Source organism: Herpailurus yagouaroundi, unplaced genomic scaffold (genome assembly GCF_014898765.1).
Source record: "Herpailurus yagouaroundi ecotype Mexico unplaced genomic scaffold, PumYag 196, whole genome shotgun sequence".
NCBI lineage: Eukaryota > Metazoa > Chordata > Mammalia > Carnivora > Felidae > Herpailurus > Herpailurus yagouaroundi.
The window spans coordinates 9,264,647-9,282,989 of record NW_024412427.1 but is presented as its reverse complement, the minus strand read 5'-3'; the positions used below and the strand labels follow the sequence as shown (position 1 = coordinate 9,282,989).

At 42.9% G+C, this 18,343-nt stretch overlaps 1 protein-coding gene across 5 annotated transcripts in view; it reads right to left on the bottom strand.

Annotated features, from left to right (window-relative positions):
* The window catches only part of NDRG3 (NDRG family member 3), a 68,712-nt gene extending 52,893 nt beyond the window's left edge, over positions 1-15,819 (bottom strand). For 3 of the 5 annotated variants that reach the window (XM_040447124.1, XM_040447127.1, XM_040447128.1), the window contains exon 1: positions 15,708-15,818. The gene's annotated coding sequence lies outside the window, so the exon portion shown is untranslated. Of the gene's footprint in view, positions 1-13,789; positions 13,903-15,707 lie in introns of those variants that run through there. The other 2 variants (XM_040447126.1, XM_040447125.1) reach the window with 2 other exon arrangements.
* Between the last annotated feature and the right edge of the window lie 2,524 nt (positions 15,820-18,343).

Sequence of the window (18,343 nt, the reverse complement as noted above, 5' to 3'; positions counted from 1 at the left end):
GAGAGACAGAGCATGAACGGGCGAGGGGCAGAGAGAGAGGGAGACACAGAATCGGAAACAGGCTCCAGGCTCTGAGCCATCAGCCCAGAGCCCGACGCGGGGCTCGAACTCACGGAACGCGAGATCGTGACCTGGCTGAAGTCAGGCGCCCCTGATAAGTTCTTTATAGATTTTGGGTACTAACTCTTTATCTGAGATGTTGTTTGCAAATATCTTCTCCCATTCTGTAGGCGGCCTTTTAGTTTTGCTGATTGTTTCCTTTGCTATGCAGATTTTTATTTTGATGAGGTCCCAATAGTTCATTTTTGCTTTTGTTTCCCTTGCCTCTGGAGATGTGTTGAGTAAGAAGTTGCTGTGGCCAAGATCAAAGAGGTTTTTGCCTGCTTTCTCCTCTAGGATTTTGATGGCCTCCTGTCTTACATTTAGGTCTTTCATCCCTTTTGAGTTTATTTTTGTGTATGGTGTAAGAAAGTGGTCCAGGTTCATTTTTCTGCATGTCGCTGTCCAGTTTCCCCAGCACCCCATTGCATTATTATTGACTGCACCATTATTCCATGATTCTTTTCTCTTTCTAACTGAAAACATTGGCAAAATCTCTTTTCTGACCTTATGCTATTTTTGCCAACTTTTTATGCCAGATCTTCCCTTTTCTTTATATCTGTGATTCTAGTAGTGTGATCACACTTGTCACCTTTCAGCTAGATTTCTGCAACAGACTACTAAACTCTTCTCTTTAGTATATTTCCCTTCTAGTTGGTTTGATCTGTTGAATCTTTTAAAAATCCCATTTAATTTATTGAAATCCTTTTGGGAAGAAGGTAGGATGAAATTAGATGAAAGGTCTTCCTATACCATACCCTCATCTCTATTAAGGATTGCTGGGGTGCTCAGGTGGCTCAGTTGGTTAAGCCTCCAACTCTTGATTTCGGCTCAGATCATGATCTCATGGCTTGTGAGGTTGAGCCCCACATCAGACTATGTGCTGACAGCGCCAAGATGGGATTCTCTCTCTCTCTCTCTCTCTCTCTCTCTCTTTCTGTGCCCTTCCTGCATGCATGTGTGCTCACTCTCTCTCAAAATAAATAAACTTTAAAAAGGGGGGGGGGGATTGTTGCTATAATTAAGCCTTTCAGTTCTTCACCACCTCAACTCCAATGTTCTTCTCTCCTCAGCTGATGAGGTCACAAGTTGGATTGCCATCACTCAAAACTGATTGGCTAAAATCAAAAACAAGATCCCCAGGTGATTGTACATTGAAGTCTGAGGCACACTGTTCTAACAAGAAACAAGAATAATTCTTGCTTCTGCAACTAGTTTCCAAGTAATAGCTGGAATTTCATTTCTCTTCTCTCTCCTCATTCTGTCTTCTCCTTGTCTGTAAGCTATCTACTGAGATAGCGAGGGTTCTTGTCCTGGTATGATGACTCAAACCTTCACTCTAGCTTCCAAGTCTTTGGTGTATGATCATTCAAAACTTCACTCTAGCTTCCAAGTCTTTGGTTATATAGGATTACTGTAGGCTTCTACTACCTTTACTTCAAGGAGGTGCCCCTATGGGTAGAGAGGAAGAAACTTGCCCAGGATCCTACAGTCAGTACACAAGGCCTAGACATTATGGTATAGGGGGGAAAGCAAAGGTTTTTAACATTCTTCCTCTATTACTTACATAGATGTGAGATATTGGAATAGTTATTTAACTTCTCTAAGCCTGAATTTGTTGTCTCTAAGAAATGGAAATATCTGCCTGAGAGGATTAAATATTTGGTGCTGAGATTATAATTCCTGGCACAGAGTAGGAATTACACTTTTCACCTTTCATACTCTATCCATTTGGTAGCAGGTTCACTGTTCATTTTGAGGATGGCTGGTGTTTTACTTGTCAGCCCTTCCTCTGCCTCCTACAACTGGGAAAGAGGGTGAACATTTTGTTATTCTACTGCAGTTTATAAAATCCCTACCAGCTTTATAAGAATATTAGTAGCCCTTATTACCAGGATGAAACCTGGCAGCCCTATCATTTATGCAAATGAGGGAACTGCAGGCCTCAAATTCCTGGGAGGGAGCCAGCGTGTGTAGCTGAGAGATCAGAGATGGAGTTTTCCACCATGTGATCTTAGTTTTCTTATAGGTATTATAGAATTGCTCATTGGCAAGGGCTTGAGACAGTAAGAACCAAGCAAAAATTGAGTCTCTGGAGGAATGCATTAAGTGCCCTATAATGTGGAAGGTGAACATCTGCTGTCTTGATGCCAATTCCTAAGTCACTCTAGAACAGTTTACTGTCCTGTGTTATCTGCATTGGGCCCAGTTGATAGGGACAGGCTTCTCATTCAATTTGTGCCCTTAAGTGTTTCTCTTGGCACAAACATTGCATTTTTCTTCATCTTTTTTTTTAAAGTTTTTTTTTTTTCAACGTTTTATTTATTTATTTATTTTTGGGACACAGAGAGACAGAGCATGAACGGGGGAGGGGCAGGGAGAGAGGGAGACACAGAATCGGAAACAGGCTCCAGGCTCTGAGCCATCAGCCCAGAGCCCGACGCGGGGCTCGAACTCACGGACCGCAAGATCGTGACCTGGCTGAAGTTGGACGCTTAACTGACTGCGCCACCCAGGCGCCCCTCTTCATCTTTAAAATATGCATGGTAACACTAGGTGAATGCCAGTCACTTTGGAACTGAGGGCACCTCTGGCTTTCCTCTGGCCCTGGAGCTCCTTGACAGATCCCCCCACAGAGAGTCACATTTGAATGAGTAACATCTTGAAGGGTCCTGCTTTCAAGTGAGTGAATTAAAGTAGGGAATAAGGAGAGCCTGTGTGGCTCAGTTGGTTAAGCATTCAACTCCTGATTTTGGTTCAGATTATGAGATTGGGCTCTTCCTCTCCCTCTACCCCTCCCCTGCTTGCTCGCTGTCACATGTTTTCTCTCTCTCAAAATAAATAAATAAATAAATAAATAAATAAATAAATAAATAAATAAGATGAAGTAGGGAATAAAGTGGGTAGGTTGGAAAAATTTCAGAAAATCACCACTTTACATGGACAAAAAGAACAAGTGGAAACACACTAAAATGTTAACAGTGGTCATCTTTAGATGCAAGGACTGTGAGTAAAATACCTTTTCATTGTTCTATGGTTCCACATTTTCCAAAGTGAGCAATATTGCTTTAAAAAGGAAAACTTCGGGGCGCCTGGGTGGCGCAGTCGGTTAAGCGTCCGACTTCAGCCAGGTCACGATCTCGCGGTCCGTGAGTTCGAGCCCCGCGTCGGGCTCTGGGCTGATGGCTCAGAGCCTGGAGCCTGTTTCCGATTCTGTGTCTCCCTCTCTCTCTGCCCCTCGCCCGTTCATGCTCTGTCTCTCTCTGTCCCAAAAATAAATAAACGTTGAAAAAAAAAATTAAAAAAAAAAAAAAAAAAAAAAGGAAAAACTTCAAAACTGTCATTATAAATTACTGATAAACTGTGACATCCAGATAAAAAGTAGCCACAGTTTATAGTGTGATTAATAAGCACACAAGTATAGGTCTCAGTTAACTGAGTCATAGTGGTACTGTAAAAGAGAATTGCAGATGCTGGCTGAGATTCGTGATGAAAGATTCAAACCACCTTATCTCCTCATGAAATGTATGCGATATTAAAACAAAGGAAAATAAAAATTCAGCTTCTGGGCATTCAGTAGCTCAATCAAGTTTATAGGGTGCCTGGGATCTGAGAAAAGAACCATTTTTTCTTTTGGAGGTTAAATATCAGGCTTGTGCTCTGCAAGTGGCATAGATGTTTGGGATGCTCGTGATTGGCATGTGGGGTTCATGGTTTGAGCAGAGTTCCTGACTGGCATCCTCTGGGTCCCTTAGAAGGAATGATAAAAGGGCTTTTGTTAGTCTGCCCTAATGTAGTCACAGTTAGAAGCAGGATTTATTGCAATACGTATCAAAATAACACCAGCATTCTACAGAGCTAGAACAAACAATATTAAAATTTATGTGGAACCAGAAAAGACCCCGAATAATCAAAGCATCCCCAAATCCAAAGCTGGAGGCATCACAATTCCAGACTTCAAACTGTATTAAAAAGCTGTAATCATCAAGACAGTACAGTACTAGCACAAAAACAGACACATAAATCAATGGAACAGAATAGAGAACCCAGAATGGACCTACAAACTTATGGCCAATTGATCTGTGACAAAGCAGGAAAGAATATCCAATGGAAAAAAGACAGTCTCTCCAACAAATGGTGTTGGGAAAACTGGACAGCAACATGCAAAAGAATGAACCTGGACCACTTTCTTACACCATACACAAAAATAAACTCAAAATGGATGAAAGACTTAAACGCAAGACAGGACGCCATCAAAATCCTAGAGGAGAAAAAAAAGGCAACAACCTCTTTGACCTTGGCCAAAGCAACGTCTTACTTGACATGTCTCTAGATGCAAGGGAAACAAAACGGTCAATAATAATGCAATGGGGGAGCTGAGAAGCAATCAGAGAAACTGATGACAAAAATCAGTGTAGAGTCAGAGTTAAAATATGGGCCTCTAAGAGACCTGAGTATAGGCAGGAGTGAGTTAATGAGGAAACTCTGCAGGTGCTTATCAAACCAGAGACTAGGAGGAGCTGCAAGCCTTTTCTGAAAGACAAGTTAGTGATAGAAAAGCAGAACCAGTGAGAGACAAAGAAAAAAAATGTCAGAGACATAAGAAGAAAAGCAAAATTATGCTATCAAAGAAGTTAAGGGGAGAAGGGAGGTTTACATGTAAGGAGGAAAATTCCAACGCCAAGGAGGGAAGGATGTGGATTGAGAAAGGGTCATTATCTTTTTTTTTTTAATGTTTATTTATTTTTGAGACAGAGAGAGACAGAGCATGAACGGGGGAGGGTCAGAGAGAGGGAGACACAGAATCGGAAACCGGCTCCAGGCTCTGAGCTGTCAGCACAGAGCCCGACGCGGGGCTCGAACTCACGGACCGCGAGATCATGACCTGAGCCGAAGTCGGCCGCCCAACCGACTGAGCCACCCAGGCGCCCCAGGGCCATTATCTTTTGACAGTGAAAATTTAAGAAAAATAAGGTTCAGTTCTCCATGCTAAAAAATTAGCCCATGACTATGTATATCACTTCGTAGAATTACAGAAACTGACATTTTTGAAGTGCAAGCAAAAATGTTCCTAGGATGACCAAAAGAGACCTCAGTGTTCTCTGACACTCAGAGACAACACTGAGAGGGTCTTTAAAGATCAAGACTATGGACTTGGGACACCTGGGTGGTTCAGTTGCTTAAGCGTCCAACTCTTGATTTCGGCTCAGGTCATGATCTCACGGTTCATGGGATTGAGCCCCATGTCGGGCTCTGGGCTGACAGTATGGAGCCTGTTTGGGATTCTCTCTCCCCCCACCTCTCTCTGCCCCTCTCCCACTCGCACTCTCTCAAAATAAATATTTAAATAAACATTAAAAAAAAAGGTTACAGACTTAATTTTTGCATCAAAACTCTGAAATAGAAAACAGAAAAAAGTGTAAAAGGCTCTGGGTGAAGTGGTGATGAGACCATGAGGGCTCTGCAGAACACAGGCTAATGTCCAACAATATAGTGCAAACTGTTCACTCAGAAAAAAATGAATGCTCATATTCTTCGAGTTTTGGAAAGAGCCCATAAATACATCAAATGTGGACTTTGGACCCAGGTAGGGCCCTACTTAGCTGAGTGGCATTGAGTAAAGCATTTTCCCCTTCCAGGTCTCAGTTTCCTCATCAGTTAAGAGAAGAGATTGGGCAGGATGATCTTATTGGCTCCTGACAGGGCTGACATTCTGTGACCCAGAATCTCCCTTAATGTACTACTTTACATTATTTCCCCATCCTTCAATTCTACAGTTCTTACCACAATCCAAAGAGAAGGATCCCCCAGGTATCAACCTGATGAGGTTCAACAACTAGCTGAGGGTCACTCAGCAAATCAGCAGAAAGATGCACCTGGCCTGATCCCAGGGGCATGAGACTCTCAGGCTTTTATCTCACCCTGTACTGTGTCCATCGGGTCAGAGAAAACTCACTAAGATTTCTAGTGCTTAAAAACATTGCTTTCTTGGGGCGCCTGGGTGGCTCAGTTGCTTAAGCGTCCCACTCTTGGTTTGGGCTCAGGTCCCGATATCACAGTTTGTGAGTTTGAGCCCCAAGTCGGGCTCTGCACTGACAGCTTGGAGCCTGCTTGGGATTCTCTCTCTTCCCCTGCCTCTCTCTGCCTCTCCCTTGCTCATGTGCACATGTGCTCTCTCTCTCAAAATAAACAAACTTAAAGACAATAAGAGACTACACATAATATTGGCTTTCTAAACTACAAACTGTCTTGTTTTGTAGCTTTCCCTCATGACCAAGGTAATTTGGCCTTCATCAGGCTTTGCCAGGATGTACTGACATCAGGCCACTAGTCTGTATTCTAAAGGCAGAGTTAATCACTTTGGTTTTGGCAAGACTGCAGACAGGCAACCAAAACAGAATGAAGGCAACAAAGGAGCCTTACTGAGGAGAATGAGCTGGAAGGGGTCAGCTGGAGCTGGTGCTGAAGTAGTGGTAGCTGAAAAGCTGCAGGCAGTGAGAAGGTAGACAGCGGTGCTTCCACAGCAAGCTGACTCACATTCTCTCTTTTTACACATAAACCACTGCCTGAATGAGTAACTATTATAGCACTTTACAAAGCACCTTCACATCTAATATCTTGCTGGATTATCATGACTGAACCATGAAGTAGAACATGGGAGCACTGGCATCATCTCTATTACATAGATGAGGAAACTGAGGCTGACGGAGGTGAAATGGACTGACCAAAATAACACAACTACTAAATGCAACAGCTGGAACTGAACCCCAATTGTCTTCTAATCCCAAATGCTCATTCTATGCCCTGTATTGCACTTCCTCCCAGGTTATTATGAATGAAAAGACCTGGTGGGTAAAAAAGACAAATTCTGCAGACTGCCTCATGGAATCCACCCCATGCTGAAGACCTCTTTTTATCTCTCATCCTAAATTACACTGAGCTGTTAGGATCAGGCCACAAGCTCTACGACTAAACTCTATGAAGTTAACAAGAAAGCACAGTTTTGGGGCTGAGTTCACCTTCCCCATTAGTTCAACTGAGCAAGGGAGATTAAGACTATGAACAGATCACTACAGTTCAAAGCAGTATAAACATGAGCCTGTGAAGTGGACAAACGCTAAGGCAGTTTCTCAACCTCAGCACCACTAACATTTTGAACCATCCTGCACATTGTAGAATGTTTACCAGCATTTCTGGCCTCTACCCACTAGATGCCAGTAGTACCCTCCTCAAATCACTGTGATAACCAAAAATGTCTCCAGATATTGCCAAATGTCTCCTGGGGAACAAAATCGCCCCAAGTTGAAAACCACTGCTCCAAAGGTGGTGGAGCTTTAGGGCAAAGATGCAGGTTGTGGGTGCTGAGAAAAAGTTTCATGGAAGAAGTAACATCTGAACTGGACCTTGAAGAATAGATAAAATTCCTGTAGGTTACGATGAGAGAAGAATAAAAAAATTGCAGAAAGGGAGGAGAACTCAAAAGCAAGAAGACGAGAAAGCACAGGTCTGCTGCAAAATGTTCTAGTTTGGCAAGAACAGTAGTTTCCTATTACTAATAGGAGATAAAGCTAAAAATGTCCATTGGAGTCAAGTCATAAATAGCTATGCATCAACTGATAGTTGTCAAATACACATGCATAATGAGATAGCCAACAAGATACCCACAGATGTTTTAATAACATAAAAATCACACCAGTGGTATTTCCATGTGTCTCATCCCTGCAAAAGGATAGAATAGTGCTTGAGTATCATGTCTTACCTTGCATCTAGTGTTCACTGCATTTAGAGCTAAATGAAGCTTGGAAACCAGTGCAGAGGTGGGACAAATACGTAAGGACTACAGTGATCCCAAAGGAAATAACGATGATGGGCACTGAATGGATAGGTTTTGGATAGCTGAAAGGGAGAAGACATTCCATGTGAGCACATCAGGTTGGGAAAGAAAGGTGAACAACATATCCAGAAGACACCAAGAACCAGGTAGCCAGAAAGAAGACAAGGCTGGTCAGAACACATAAATCAGACTTTACTATGTGGACAGTAAAGGTTCCTAAAGAGCAGAATGACACAGCTGTTTAAAACATGGTCATCCTGGGGTGCCTGGGTGGCTCAGTCAGTTAAGCAGCTGACTTTTCATTTAGGCTCAGGTCATGATCTCACCGTTCGTGAGTTCAAGCCCTGAGTCTGGCTCTGTGCTGTCAGCACAGAGCCTGCTTGGGATTCTCTCTCCCTCTCTCTCTGCCCCTCCCCCACTTGTAGGTGCTCTCTCTCTCTCAAAATAAACATACATTAAAAAAAAAAAAAAAAAGTGGCCATCTTGTCCAGTAGTTCCCTTAGTTACCTATTAGAAAGACCTGGGAGCTTTGAAAAATATCAATACCCAGGCCCCAACCTTAAAGATACAATTTAATTGGGTGAGGGTAAGGCCCAGGTATTGTTTTTAAAGTTCCACTGGTGGCTACATGCAACTAGGACTGAGAACCACTGGTCTACAGTTATGCCTTCATTCTCAAATGAGAAAAGAGGCCTAGAAATTTACATGACTTGCCTCAATTCACACAACCAGCTGGGTGTGGAACTAGGACTGGCACCTGGATTCCTATTCCAAGCTCTGAAAGATATCGCAGAGGACTGGGCTAAATTCCATACTTCAGTCTATAAGAAGCACAATTATCTGATGACTTGACTCCTATGTTTTGTCAAGGTTAAAGCCCGAATTAATCTAATGGTAAAACTATTGACTTAAGCATCCCCTTTAGTGTCTACAGTAATGGATGCTGGTTTCGTTGCTGTCTCCTGGGGGCCCTTAGGAAAGGAAAGGGTCTCAGGAGACTCTCCAGAAAACCAGAAAAACAAGCCAAACCACTCAGCTCCAGGGAAGAAACAATGACTTTTTAAAACATAGCTCACTGAGCTTTTGACTACATAAAGGAAAGTCTAGGTTACTTTCCACCAGAAGAAATACCCTCAGAGATGCTATCCCATAAGCAAAGCGAGTGGAGGGGGGGAGTGATCAAGGCAGCTGCAAAAGTATGCTGCAAAAGCACGCTCATTCTAGCAGAAACAACCCTGCTGGTCCTCAGCCCTGGCCAAGGGCCATCTACACACCTTGCTTTTTTCTGAAAGGAAAAGGGCAGCACCCCAACAGGTCCGCCTTCCTGTTGTGTCACTCCTAGATTCTGGAATGGCAGCAGGTGGTAAACAGGAGGTCTGCAGAGACTGCCAAGCTGGGAATCTGAGCCGGTGCTGTATAATCAATCTATTCATTCCATGGTACTGGTAAAGATAACCACTAGAACAGAGCAAACGCCCTATCTAGGGGCCTTCTTTTTAATTCCAGACACCCAGCTGAAGCTCTCACATGGGGGTCATACTAAAGTAACTCTAGAAGCAGAAGCACTACCCTCTGTCATCCACTCTTGAAGGATGCAACTCAGGACACCAGGAAAACTACTGCTGGCAAGGCTCTAGTACACGCTTTTGGGATGGGATCTGGATTCCCATCAGTTCTAAGACAGAATCCCTGAAAACAATTTGTTCTTTAAAACAGCCTGAGTAGAGATAAAGAACAAACAAGAACCTAAGATGCGGCACAAGATGCAATACTCAATACTCATACTAACTTAATACACTAAACCAGATACCATGATAAGCACTTTGTTCATTCATTGTTTCATTTTATTTCCCGCCCCATTTATAAGATAGGTACTATAATCTTCCCCCACTTTGCAGATGAAGAAACTGAGGCTTGGAGAGGTTCTGTGATATGCCAAAGGCCACACAGCTAGCAAGTGGCAGAGTATGAACCTGGCAAAATAAGGATTTAAAACTGAAAATCCTGCATCTACAGCGTGGGTAGGCCTCTAAAAGGCAACTTTTTCCACTTGACGCCACCTGATCATTAATTCTTCTGCTTATTTTTTCAGGTTTGGCTATTGGAGTTTACCAGGATCTTAGCGACCAAAGAATTCTGAAAACTAAAAAGCACCATACAAAGTTTAGGTATTATTATTATTATTAAATTAATAGAAGAGCACTGCACCCTGGATTGTATCTGAAAAGCAATCTATCCTTTGGACTGTCTAGTCACCCAGAGTTCTATTTTAGTCAACACCCTGGTTAAAACTACATCCCGGGGCGCCTGGGTGGCGCAGTCGGTTGAGTGTCCAACTTCAGCCAGGTCACGATCTTGCGGTCCGGGAGTTCGAGCCCCGAGTCGGGCTCTGGACTGATGGCTCAGAGCCTGGAGCCTGTTTCCGATTCTGTGTCTCCCTCTCTCTCTGCCCCTCGCCCATTCATGCTCTGTCTCTCTCTGTCCCAAAAATAAATAAACGTTGAAAAAAAATTTTTTTTAAATAAAACTACATCCCAACAAGGGCACCTGGGTGGCTCAGTCAGTTGAGCATCTCACTTAGGCTCAGGACTGGCAGTTCATGAGTTAGAGCCCCGCATCAGGCTCTCTGCTGCAGGCACAGAGCCCACTTTAGATCCTTGGTCTCCCTCTCTCTGCCCGCACTCCCACCCCCACTCACACAAGGGCTCTCTCTCTCTCAAAAATAAACATTAAAAAACAAAACAATGTCCCAAACAATGACACAAAAGATATTCTTCATCTTCATAAGGTAAAGAATAGCAAGAGGGGCTTTGTCCCTAGAGCTTTCTCAACTGCAGACATAAAGACACAAGAGCCGGGGCACCTGGGTGGCTCAGTCAGTTGACCGTCCGACTTTGGCTCAGGTCATGATCTCACAGTTTGTGGGTTCGAGCCCCGCATCAGGCTCTGTCCTGACCGCTTGCTCAGAGCCTGGAGCCTGCTTCAGATTCTGTGTCTCCTTCTCTCTCTGCCCCTCCCTGGCTCACACTTTGTCTCACTCTGTTTCTCAAAAATAAATAAATGTTAAAAAATAAATAAATAAATAAATAAATAAATAAATAAATAAATAAACAGAGACACAAGAGCCTGACTTCCCCTTGTCTCTATCTGCCAAGTATTATGGTTTCACATAAAATGGCTTCAGAGCTAAAATCTCACAGTTTTGTTTTGTTTTGTTTTTTTTTAATTTCCTCCAAAGTACACCCCATTCAGCCATCAACAATGGATACTTATTTAGGACTGATATGTCAAACTCTGTGAGGCATATGGAAAACATGACAGAATTGAGTCAAGTGTAACATCCCTCCACTGAAGAAATAAAATGAAGATCCAATCCCACCCACTTTTGCATGGGATTTAAAATATCCTTCATATGTTTTAGTTAATTTCACATTAATAAAAGAACAAATCAATGGCAAAATTGTAGGTAAATATTATAAATACAACAGAATCAGCATTGTGATTAAAGATAAAAACTTTCATTTACCAAAGAAAGCCCTGAAATCTAGGTTAAATTTTTGTGGGCTATTATCAGTCTTTAAAAAAAAGGGGGGGGGGGGGCTTGATTTATTTTTTTTAAAGGATGAAGGGTTTTTTGTTTTTGTTTTTTTTTAGTTTATTTCGAGACAGAGAGCAAGAGAGGGAGGGAGGATAGGAGTGGGGTAGGGAGGGAAAGAGAGAATCCCAAGCCTGACATGGGGCTCAATCTCACTGGTGAGATCACGACCTGAGCCAAAATCAAGAGTCAGATGCTGACTGAGCCACCCAGGCACCAGATGGGGCTGGATTTAGAAAGGTCTTTCAGAATAGACAACCTGACACACAGTTCTGTATAAACCAAATCAAAATGTTATCAATCTTTCGATTTGGAAGTCCTTGACACACCTTTTTCTTTTATCATCCCTATTTGGGCTGGTCAATGTTTCTTCCAGAATCTCCCATTTGCCCTTTTTCTTTCTGACTATCCTCATTTCTTGCCTGGATTTGCTCATTCATTCGTTCATCATTTACCAAATGCCTATTATCTGCCATGCACAAAGCTAAACCCTTGTCCTGGCTCTAAGGAAGCTCACATGATACTATGTAGAACTGTTATCTGCCTATCTCCATGATGGGGTTGCAAACTGTAGCAAAGGTTTTATATTTCCAGAACCTAGCAGCATCTGGCATACAGTCTAAAAATGTTTATTATATGACACTAGACTATTTCAGCAAGCTCTTTTTAAGCCCATAAATATTTATATCTTCAAAAATGACTCGCTTTTCTTCACTTTTTAAAATACAAAAGTAATTATGTGCACAATGCAAAAATTAGAAAGGTACCGAATACAAAGTGAATTCTCCAATCGCCTAAATCCTACTTCCAGAAGTGACTACTAGTACAGTTTGGAATGGATCTTTCCAGAGCTTTCCTAACCTGATGTATAACACACACTTTTAAATTTTTTTGGAACAAGTTCTTTGACAGTTTGACTCTAGCTTCTCAACTTTCTAATCCAGTTGAAGTTCTCAAAGTGTTATCCCTGGATTAGGAACATCAACATCATCTGGGAACTCATTAGAAATAAAAATTCTTAGGCCCCCCTCTGGACCTACTAAATCAGAAACTCTAGAGGTGGGGACTTCTGCAGTATGGGTTTTATTTTTTAATTAAAAAAAAATTTTTTTTACTAAGCTCTACGCCCAATGTGAGCTTTGAACTCACGACCCAGAGATCAAGAGCCGCATGCTCTACCGACTGAGCCAGGCAGGCACCCCCCTATAATATGGGTTTTAAACTCTTCAGGTGATTCTAATGCACACTAATCATTGAGAACCACTGCTCTAATCCAGTCAATACAGATTTTTCACTATTTCTTAAACACAGTTTTACCACCCTACTTCAAAAGGCTTTCTTTGCCCTTTTGATTAATTCTGACCCTACCAATCAGTCAAAGCTCTGAAAAGTCCTAACTTCTCCCCAAAGTACTCTCACTACCACAGCTCATGCTGATCCTTCTTGCCTGTCCCCCAACTTCTGTGACACCTAGTTCCTCTACCACACAACTTAACAATTACAGTTAAAATTAACAGTTCTTTACTATTCCCCAACAAAGTTCCTTAAAGACATGAATCATATTTTTATTTCTTCTTTACCCCTGTTTTTAGCACATAAGTGGAATTTTAATAGAGATGCTGGTTAATATAAGGATAAAGTCACTTATTAATGGATAAAAAGTTTGAAATTTCAAGTTGTAGCCCCAGTTCTGTGACCTTGGACAAGTTCACTTCTCAGGATGAGGTCTGAAAAAACAAGATGGACTCAATGACTTGATGCTTCCTTTCAGCCTCAACAGGGTATGATTTTATGAAATGTACCATTATACTCTCATATTGCTTGCTTATAATGCTATCATGGCAATTTTTAGACTTGAGTTACAGCTGGATACGGTGTTTCCCAGTTAGCTACTAAGCTCTTTTAACAAGGGTCATATTTTAATCAACTGAGAATCTTATACCATGCCTTACATATAATAACAGCTCAATATATTTGCAGAAAATTATTTGGAAAAACTCTTTAAAAAGCTTAATTTATGCAGAAAACCTATGCATAGATCTGCTGCCTCCCAAAGGGCCCTTTGAAAACTTATTATTGTAAATACTATGAAGTGATTTATGGAAAAAAATTCTGATTATTCTGATAGAACCAGGGGTAGTCAGCTACATAATGCCAAAGAATGTAAAAACTCTCACGTGTATTTAGGGATAGACTAAAAGGCCGTAAGCCTCAGACTACCTTACTGCAACACGCAAATAAAAACTGCCCTGTACATTTAAGTGGCATATAACAACTCCACTGTTGGGAATAAATAGACATCTTCACGCAAAACCTTTATCTGCAAATTTACAGAAACAGGGTGGAATGGAGACCTTGAATGGCAGGTGATGACCAGAAGTTGAATCTAAAGGGAAGGACAGCAAAGAGCAATTGAAGGGCAAGAAGGAGGAACAGAAGAGCAGCAGGAAAACATCACTCTGAGCGATGAAAAGGAGTAGTGGAAATTCACAGAGTCTTTACCAAGGGCCTACTATGAACCAAGCACTTGGGGCTGCAAAGATGGCTCCAGACCTCAGGGGGCTAATATAATAGTCCTGAGGGTAAAACTGAAGCCTCTACCCTACTGCATGTAAGTGTGAGTATTAGTGTGTGTGTGTGTGTGTGTGTGTGTGTGTGTGTGTGTGTGTGTGTGTGTGTATGTTTAGTTCTAATTGGTAAAATCAAGCAAGGAAGGCTTCACATAAAGATGGTGAGTTAATGGAGCTTTAAAGTGTGTAGGAAGATTTGCTAAGGGAGAAAAAAGACAGTTGAGCTAGTTATTTTGGGGAAGAAACATTCACATATTTTTACAGCTGTTCCTTTGGGACTTTAAATCATGGAGGCTTCTTATATTCACCACCACTTTGTCATATGCCTTCTTTCTCTTTTTACTTTATCTTAAATACTGACATGTTCAAGCCCAGCATTGGAACAGAACCAAAAAAACCCAGAATGAGGTGAGTGCTAGCCAAATTTGCTCTGTCACCTCCAAATCCAGCCAGCCCAGCTAGCCCAGTCCTGCTCTCCTGGCTGCCGGAAAAGGAAGACTAATTATATCCTCTGGGGGTAAAATTTGGACGCAGGCAGGCAAAGCTTATCCCTGTTCCACCAGTGAGGTACCATGGTAGAGCTTCATTGCCTCCTAAGCCATGAGGATCTAGTCTACCTGTGACATGGAGGTCAGCTTCGCAGGGAAAAAAAAAAAAAGCTGCATGAAAAAGAAGGGGGATGCACTGGATTGGAAGACGCTGAGTTAAGTGAGATAATCGTCATAAAACGTTTAATAATATCCCTGGCACACAGAAAGCGTCGAATCAACGTGAGCTCTTATCAACAACATACTGCTACTACTGTTGTTGTTGTTATTATTATTATTGTTATTATTACAATAATACCTCAATTGTACTCCAACAAGAAATCACTGTTTTCACACCCTACTTTTAGGACGTTGAAGAAGCAACTCCAGAGATGAAAGTGTCTTTCAAAAATTTTTAAAGCTACACGATCAAATTCCAACCGTGCTGGCCTGAAAGCCCCAGACTCTGAGTTCAAGAGCTAGTCCTGCTTTTTGCCAGGCGCGTGACCTTGGGCTCAGCACTTCATCTCGGTGCCTCAGTTTCCCCATTTGTAAAGTGGGACTAAGAAGCCCCTCCCTCGCAGGGTCGTTGTGGGGTCCAGCCCGCGGGTACTACTCGCTGCACCGGGGTCCCATGGATGCAAGGCGAGCTCCCGGCCCGTCTTCCAAGACCCCTGGCTTCGGGACGGGTGGGGTAGGTGAATACGCTACCGGAGGCCCATTGAGCTCCGCCGCCCGCAGGGCAGGAGCAGAAAAAGGGAGCGCGCTTGAGATGCGTCCCTGAGACCGAGGGGGTCGGGCGCCGGGAGGCTCGGCCCTAGCCGCCCGCAAGCTGTCACCAGCGGTTTCGTCGCGGGGCCCCGCAGCCCGGACGCGGGGAGCGGCCGAGGGAGGCCAGGCTGACCCAGGTGCCGCCGGCGGGGAGAGCGGAGGGCGCTGGGGGACCGGAGGAAACTGGCAGCGCGGGCCCGGGGCCCTGGCGCGCCGCGGAGATGTGGCGGGGAAGGAGAAAGCAGGGGGAGCGACGCCCCCGCAGGCAGCGCCGCGCGCCCCGCGCGGGCCGGGCTGAAGCGCTCACTCACCTGAGGCTCGGGCACCCGCCAGCAGTGCACCAGCGGCAGCAGCGGCTGCGAGAGGGGCGGGGAAGGCTCTGCGGCCACGCAGGCGCGTTGAGGATGTCCGGACCACGCAGGCGCGCTGCGCCCGCCCGCCTCAGGAACTACCAAGAAGATGGTGGCTGAGCCGGGAGGGACGGGCGACACCATCTTGGATGTAGTTTTTCCTGTTGTGGAGTCTACTGGGAGAACCTGAAACTAGAGCTGCGCGGAGGGAGGGGCGTTGAGTGCGGCGTCTGGCCCGCCTCCTTCCTCCCCTTCCGCCAAATAGCTTTCCTAACGAAACCCCTAAGGACCCTTGCAAAGCAAGGAAAGGAAGTCATCTCCTTTGATGTGGGCCCAGAGATGCACCCAAGGGCACAAGGCCTAGCACAGTGCTTGGCTGGCTAGTGAGGGGCGCTTACCAGATTTCTAGTGAATGAGCACAGGAACTGAAGAACTAGAATCCAAGACTCAGGGCTGCTAATTCCCAGCCCTCCATTCTGTCACCTCTATTGACAACTGCCAGCCACACCATCTCCTTTCTTGGGTGCCACAAGGGAAATGGGAATTTTGTTTTGTTTCCTCAAAGAATGATTACATATTAAGCTTAATGACCCAACAATTTAACAGCAAAATGTACAGGACAAAATTCCCTTCCCAGAAAAGCTTTTTGGTTAATCTCACTGACTAAAGGTAAAATAGTCTCAACTGTATTAGGGCAAATGTAAGGATTACCAAACATCTGAAGGACAGTGACTGTCTATAATATTGTTACTCATCAAGCACAATTCCTGAACCAAATTTGGGAAGAGAGAAAACTAAAATTAACCGACCACAGCCTTTTATTATTTTATGATTGTGGTTATTCGGTAACATTCACTGAGTACCAAATTGGTTCTACTACCTATATGTCCTTGATTAGATTATTAAGCCTCTTTCTTAATGCTTGAGTTCCTCACCTATAGTGACAAAATAATACAAGCTACCCATGTTATGGTCTGTATGAATGTAAAATGCTTACAGCTTATGTTATTTACAAAAAAAAATTTTTAATGTTTATTTTTGAGAGAGAGAGAGAAAGAGACACAGAGTACAAGTGGTGGAGGTTCAGAGAGAGGGAGATACAGAATCTGAAGCGGGATCCAGGCTCTGAGCTGTCAGCACAGAGCCCCACTTGGGGCTCAAACTCACAAATGGTGAGATCAGACCTAAGCCAAAGTCGGACACTTAATTGACTGAACCACCCAGGCGTCCCAAGTGTTATTTTTCTTATTTAGCTGTTGAAGATGCAGACAAAAACTCTTTTTACCCTTGAGTTTGAACAAATTCTTATAAACAAAAAATGCAACACAATGTACTAAATAAAATGAGGGAAGTTACAATCACCTGGGAGAGGTGTCCTCTATCCCCATTTTACAGATGATGAAATTGACCATAAGAGACAAAGATGCTCTTCAAACTGTATGCTCTTTCCATTATACTGCTATGCTTTTCAAAGAGTAGGCAACACAGCTCTTCTGATTCTTAAAAGCCCCAGCTTTCCTTGGGGCTGTCCAGTTTTCCTTCTTGCTCTAGCCTTGACAATATTATCCATTCTCAAGGTTTCAATAGCTACTCATTAGCTACTTCCAAATTTTGTATCCAGTCCAGATTTACCAGTTTTCCACCTCTATATCCAAAGGTCTAATCTCAATTTGAACTACGAGCTTTCCCATTTCATTACTGCTCTCTTACCCAGTTTTTCAAGCTTTCACCCCTCCAGCATATTGATACCAGTATTCTAAATTTATAGTATTTCATCTTACTTACAGCATCCCTGTGATATAGGTTCTATCATTCTCCCAATCTTACAGATAAGAGATTTAATCACTTTTTCTCAATCACAGTAAGTGGCAGTTAGGCTTCGAACACATAGGTCACATGCCTACTAAGTTCCAGATGCTATGAGCAACTCATGTTTTTGTTTTTTGCTCTATCCCCAGTTCCCAGAACTGTGTCTGGCATATAACAGGGGCTCTGTAAATACATGAAAGAAAAGAGAATGTAGGTCAAAGGAAAGAGATATCCTTTCACTAATTGGTACTTAGGCCAAGGTTTAAGACTTAAGAATAATGACTGGGTATTTAAATGAAATAGGCTTTATCCTATTAGAAGGATCAGAGAATAAGAAACATTAACAATAAATTAGTTGGTGTTTTACTGGTAATTAATGTGGAGGCATATCTCCACACTACTGTTCACTTCAGCATCTTGGCAAAGAATCCTATTTTCTGCTAAGCCCTTGCTGACGTAAAAGGTTTTTTTTTTTTACTTTCTGTATTTATTTTTTATAATTTACATCAAGTTACCACATGGTGCAACGATTTTAGTAGATTCCTTAAGCCCCTTACCCATTTAGCCCACGTCCCCTCCAGCAACCTTTTTGTTCTCTATGATTGAGAGTCTCTTATGTTTTGTCCCCCTCCGTTTTTGTATTATTTTTGCTTCCCTTCCCTTATGTTCATGGTTTGTATCTTCAAGTCCTCATATGAGTGAAGTCATTTGTCTTTCTCTAATTTTGCTTAGCATACCTCTAGTTCCATCTATGTAGTTGCAAATGGCAAGATTTCATTCTTTTTGAT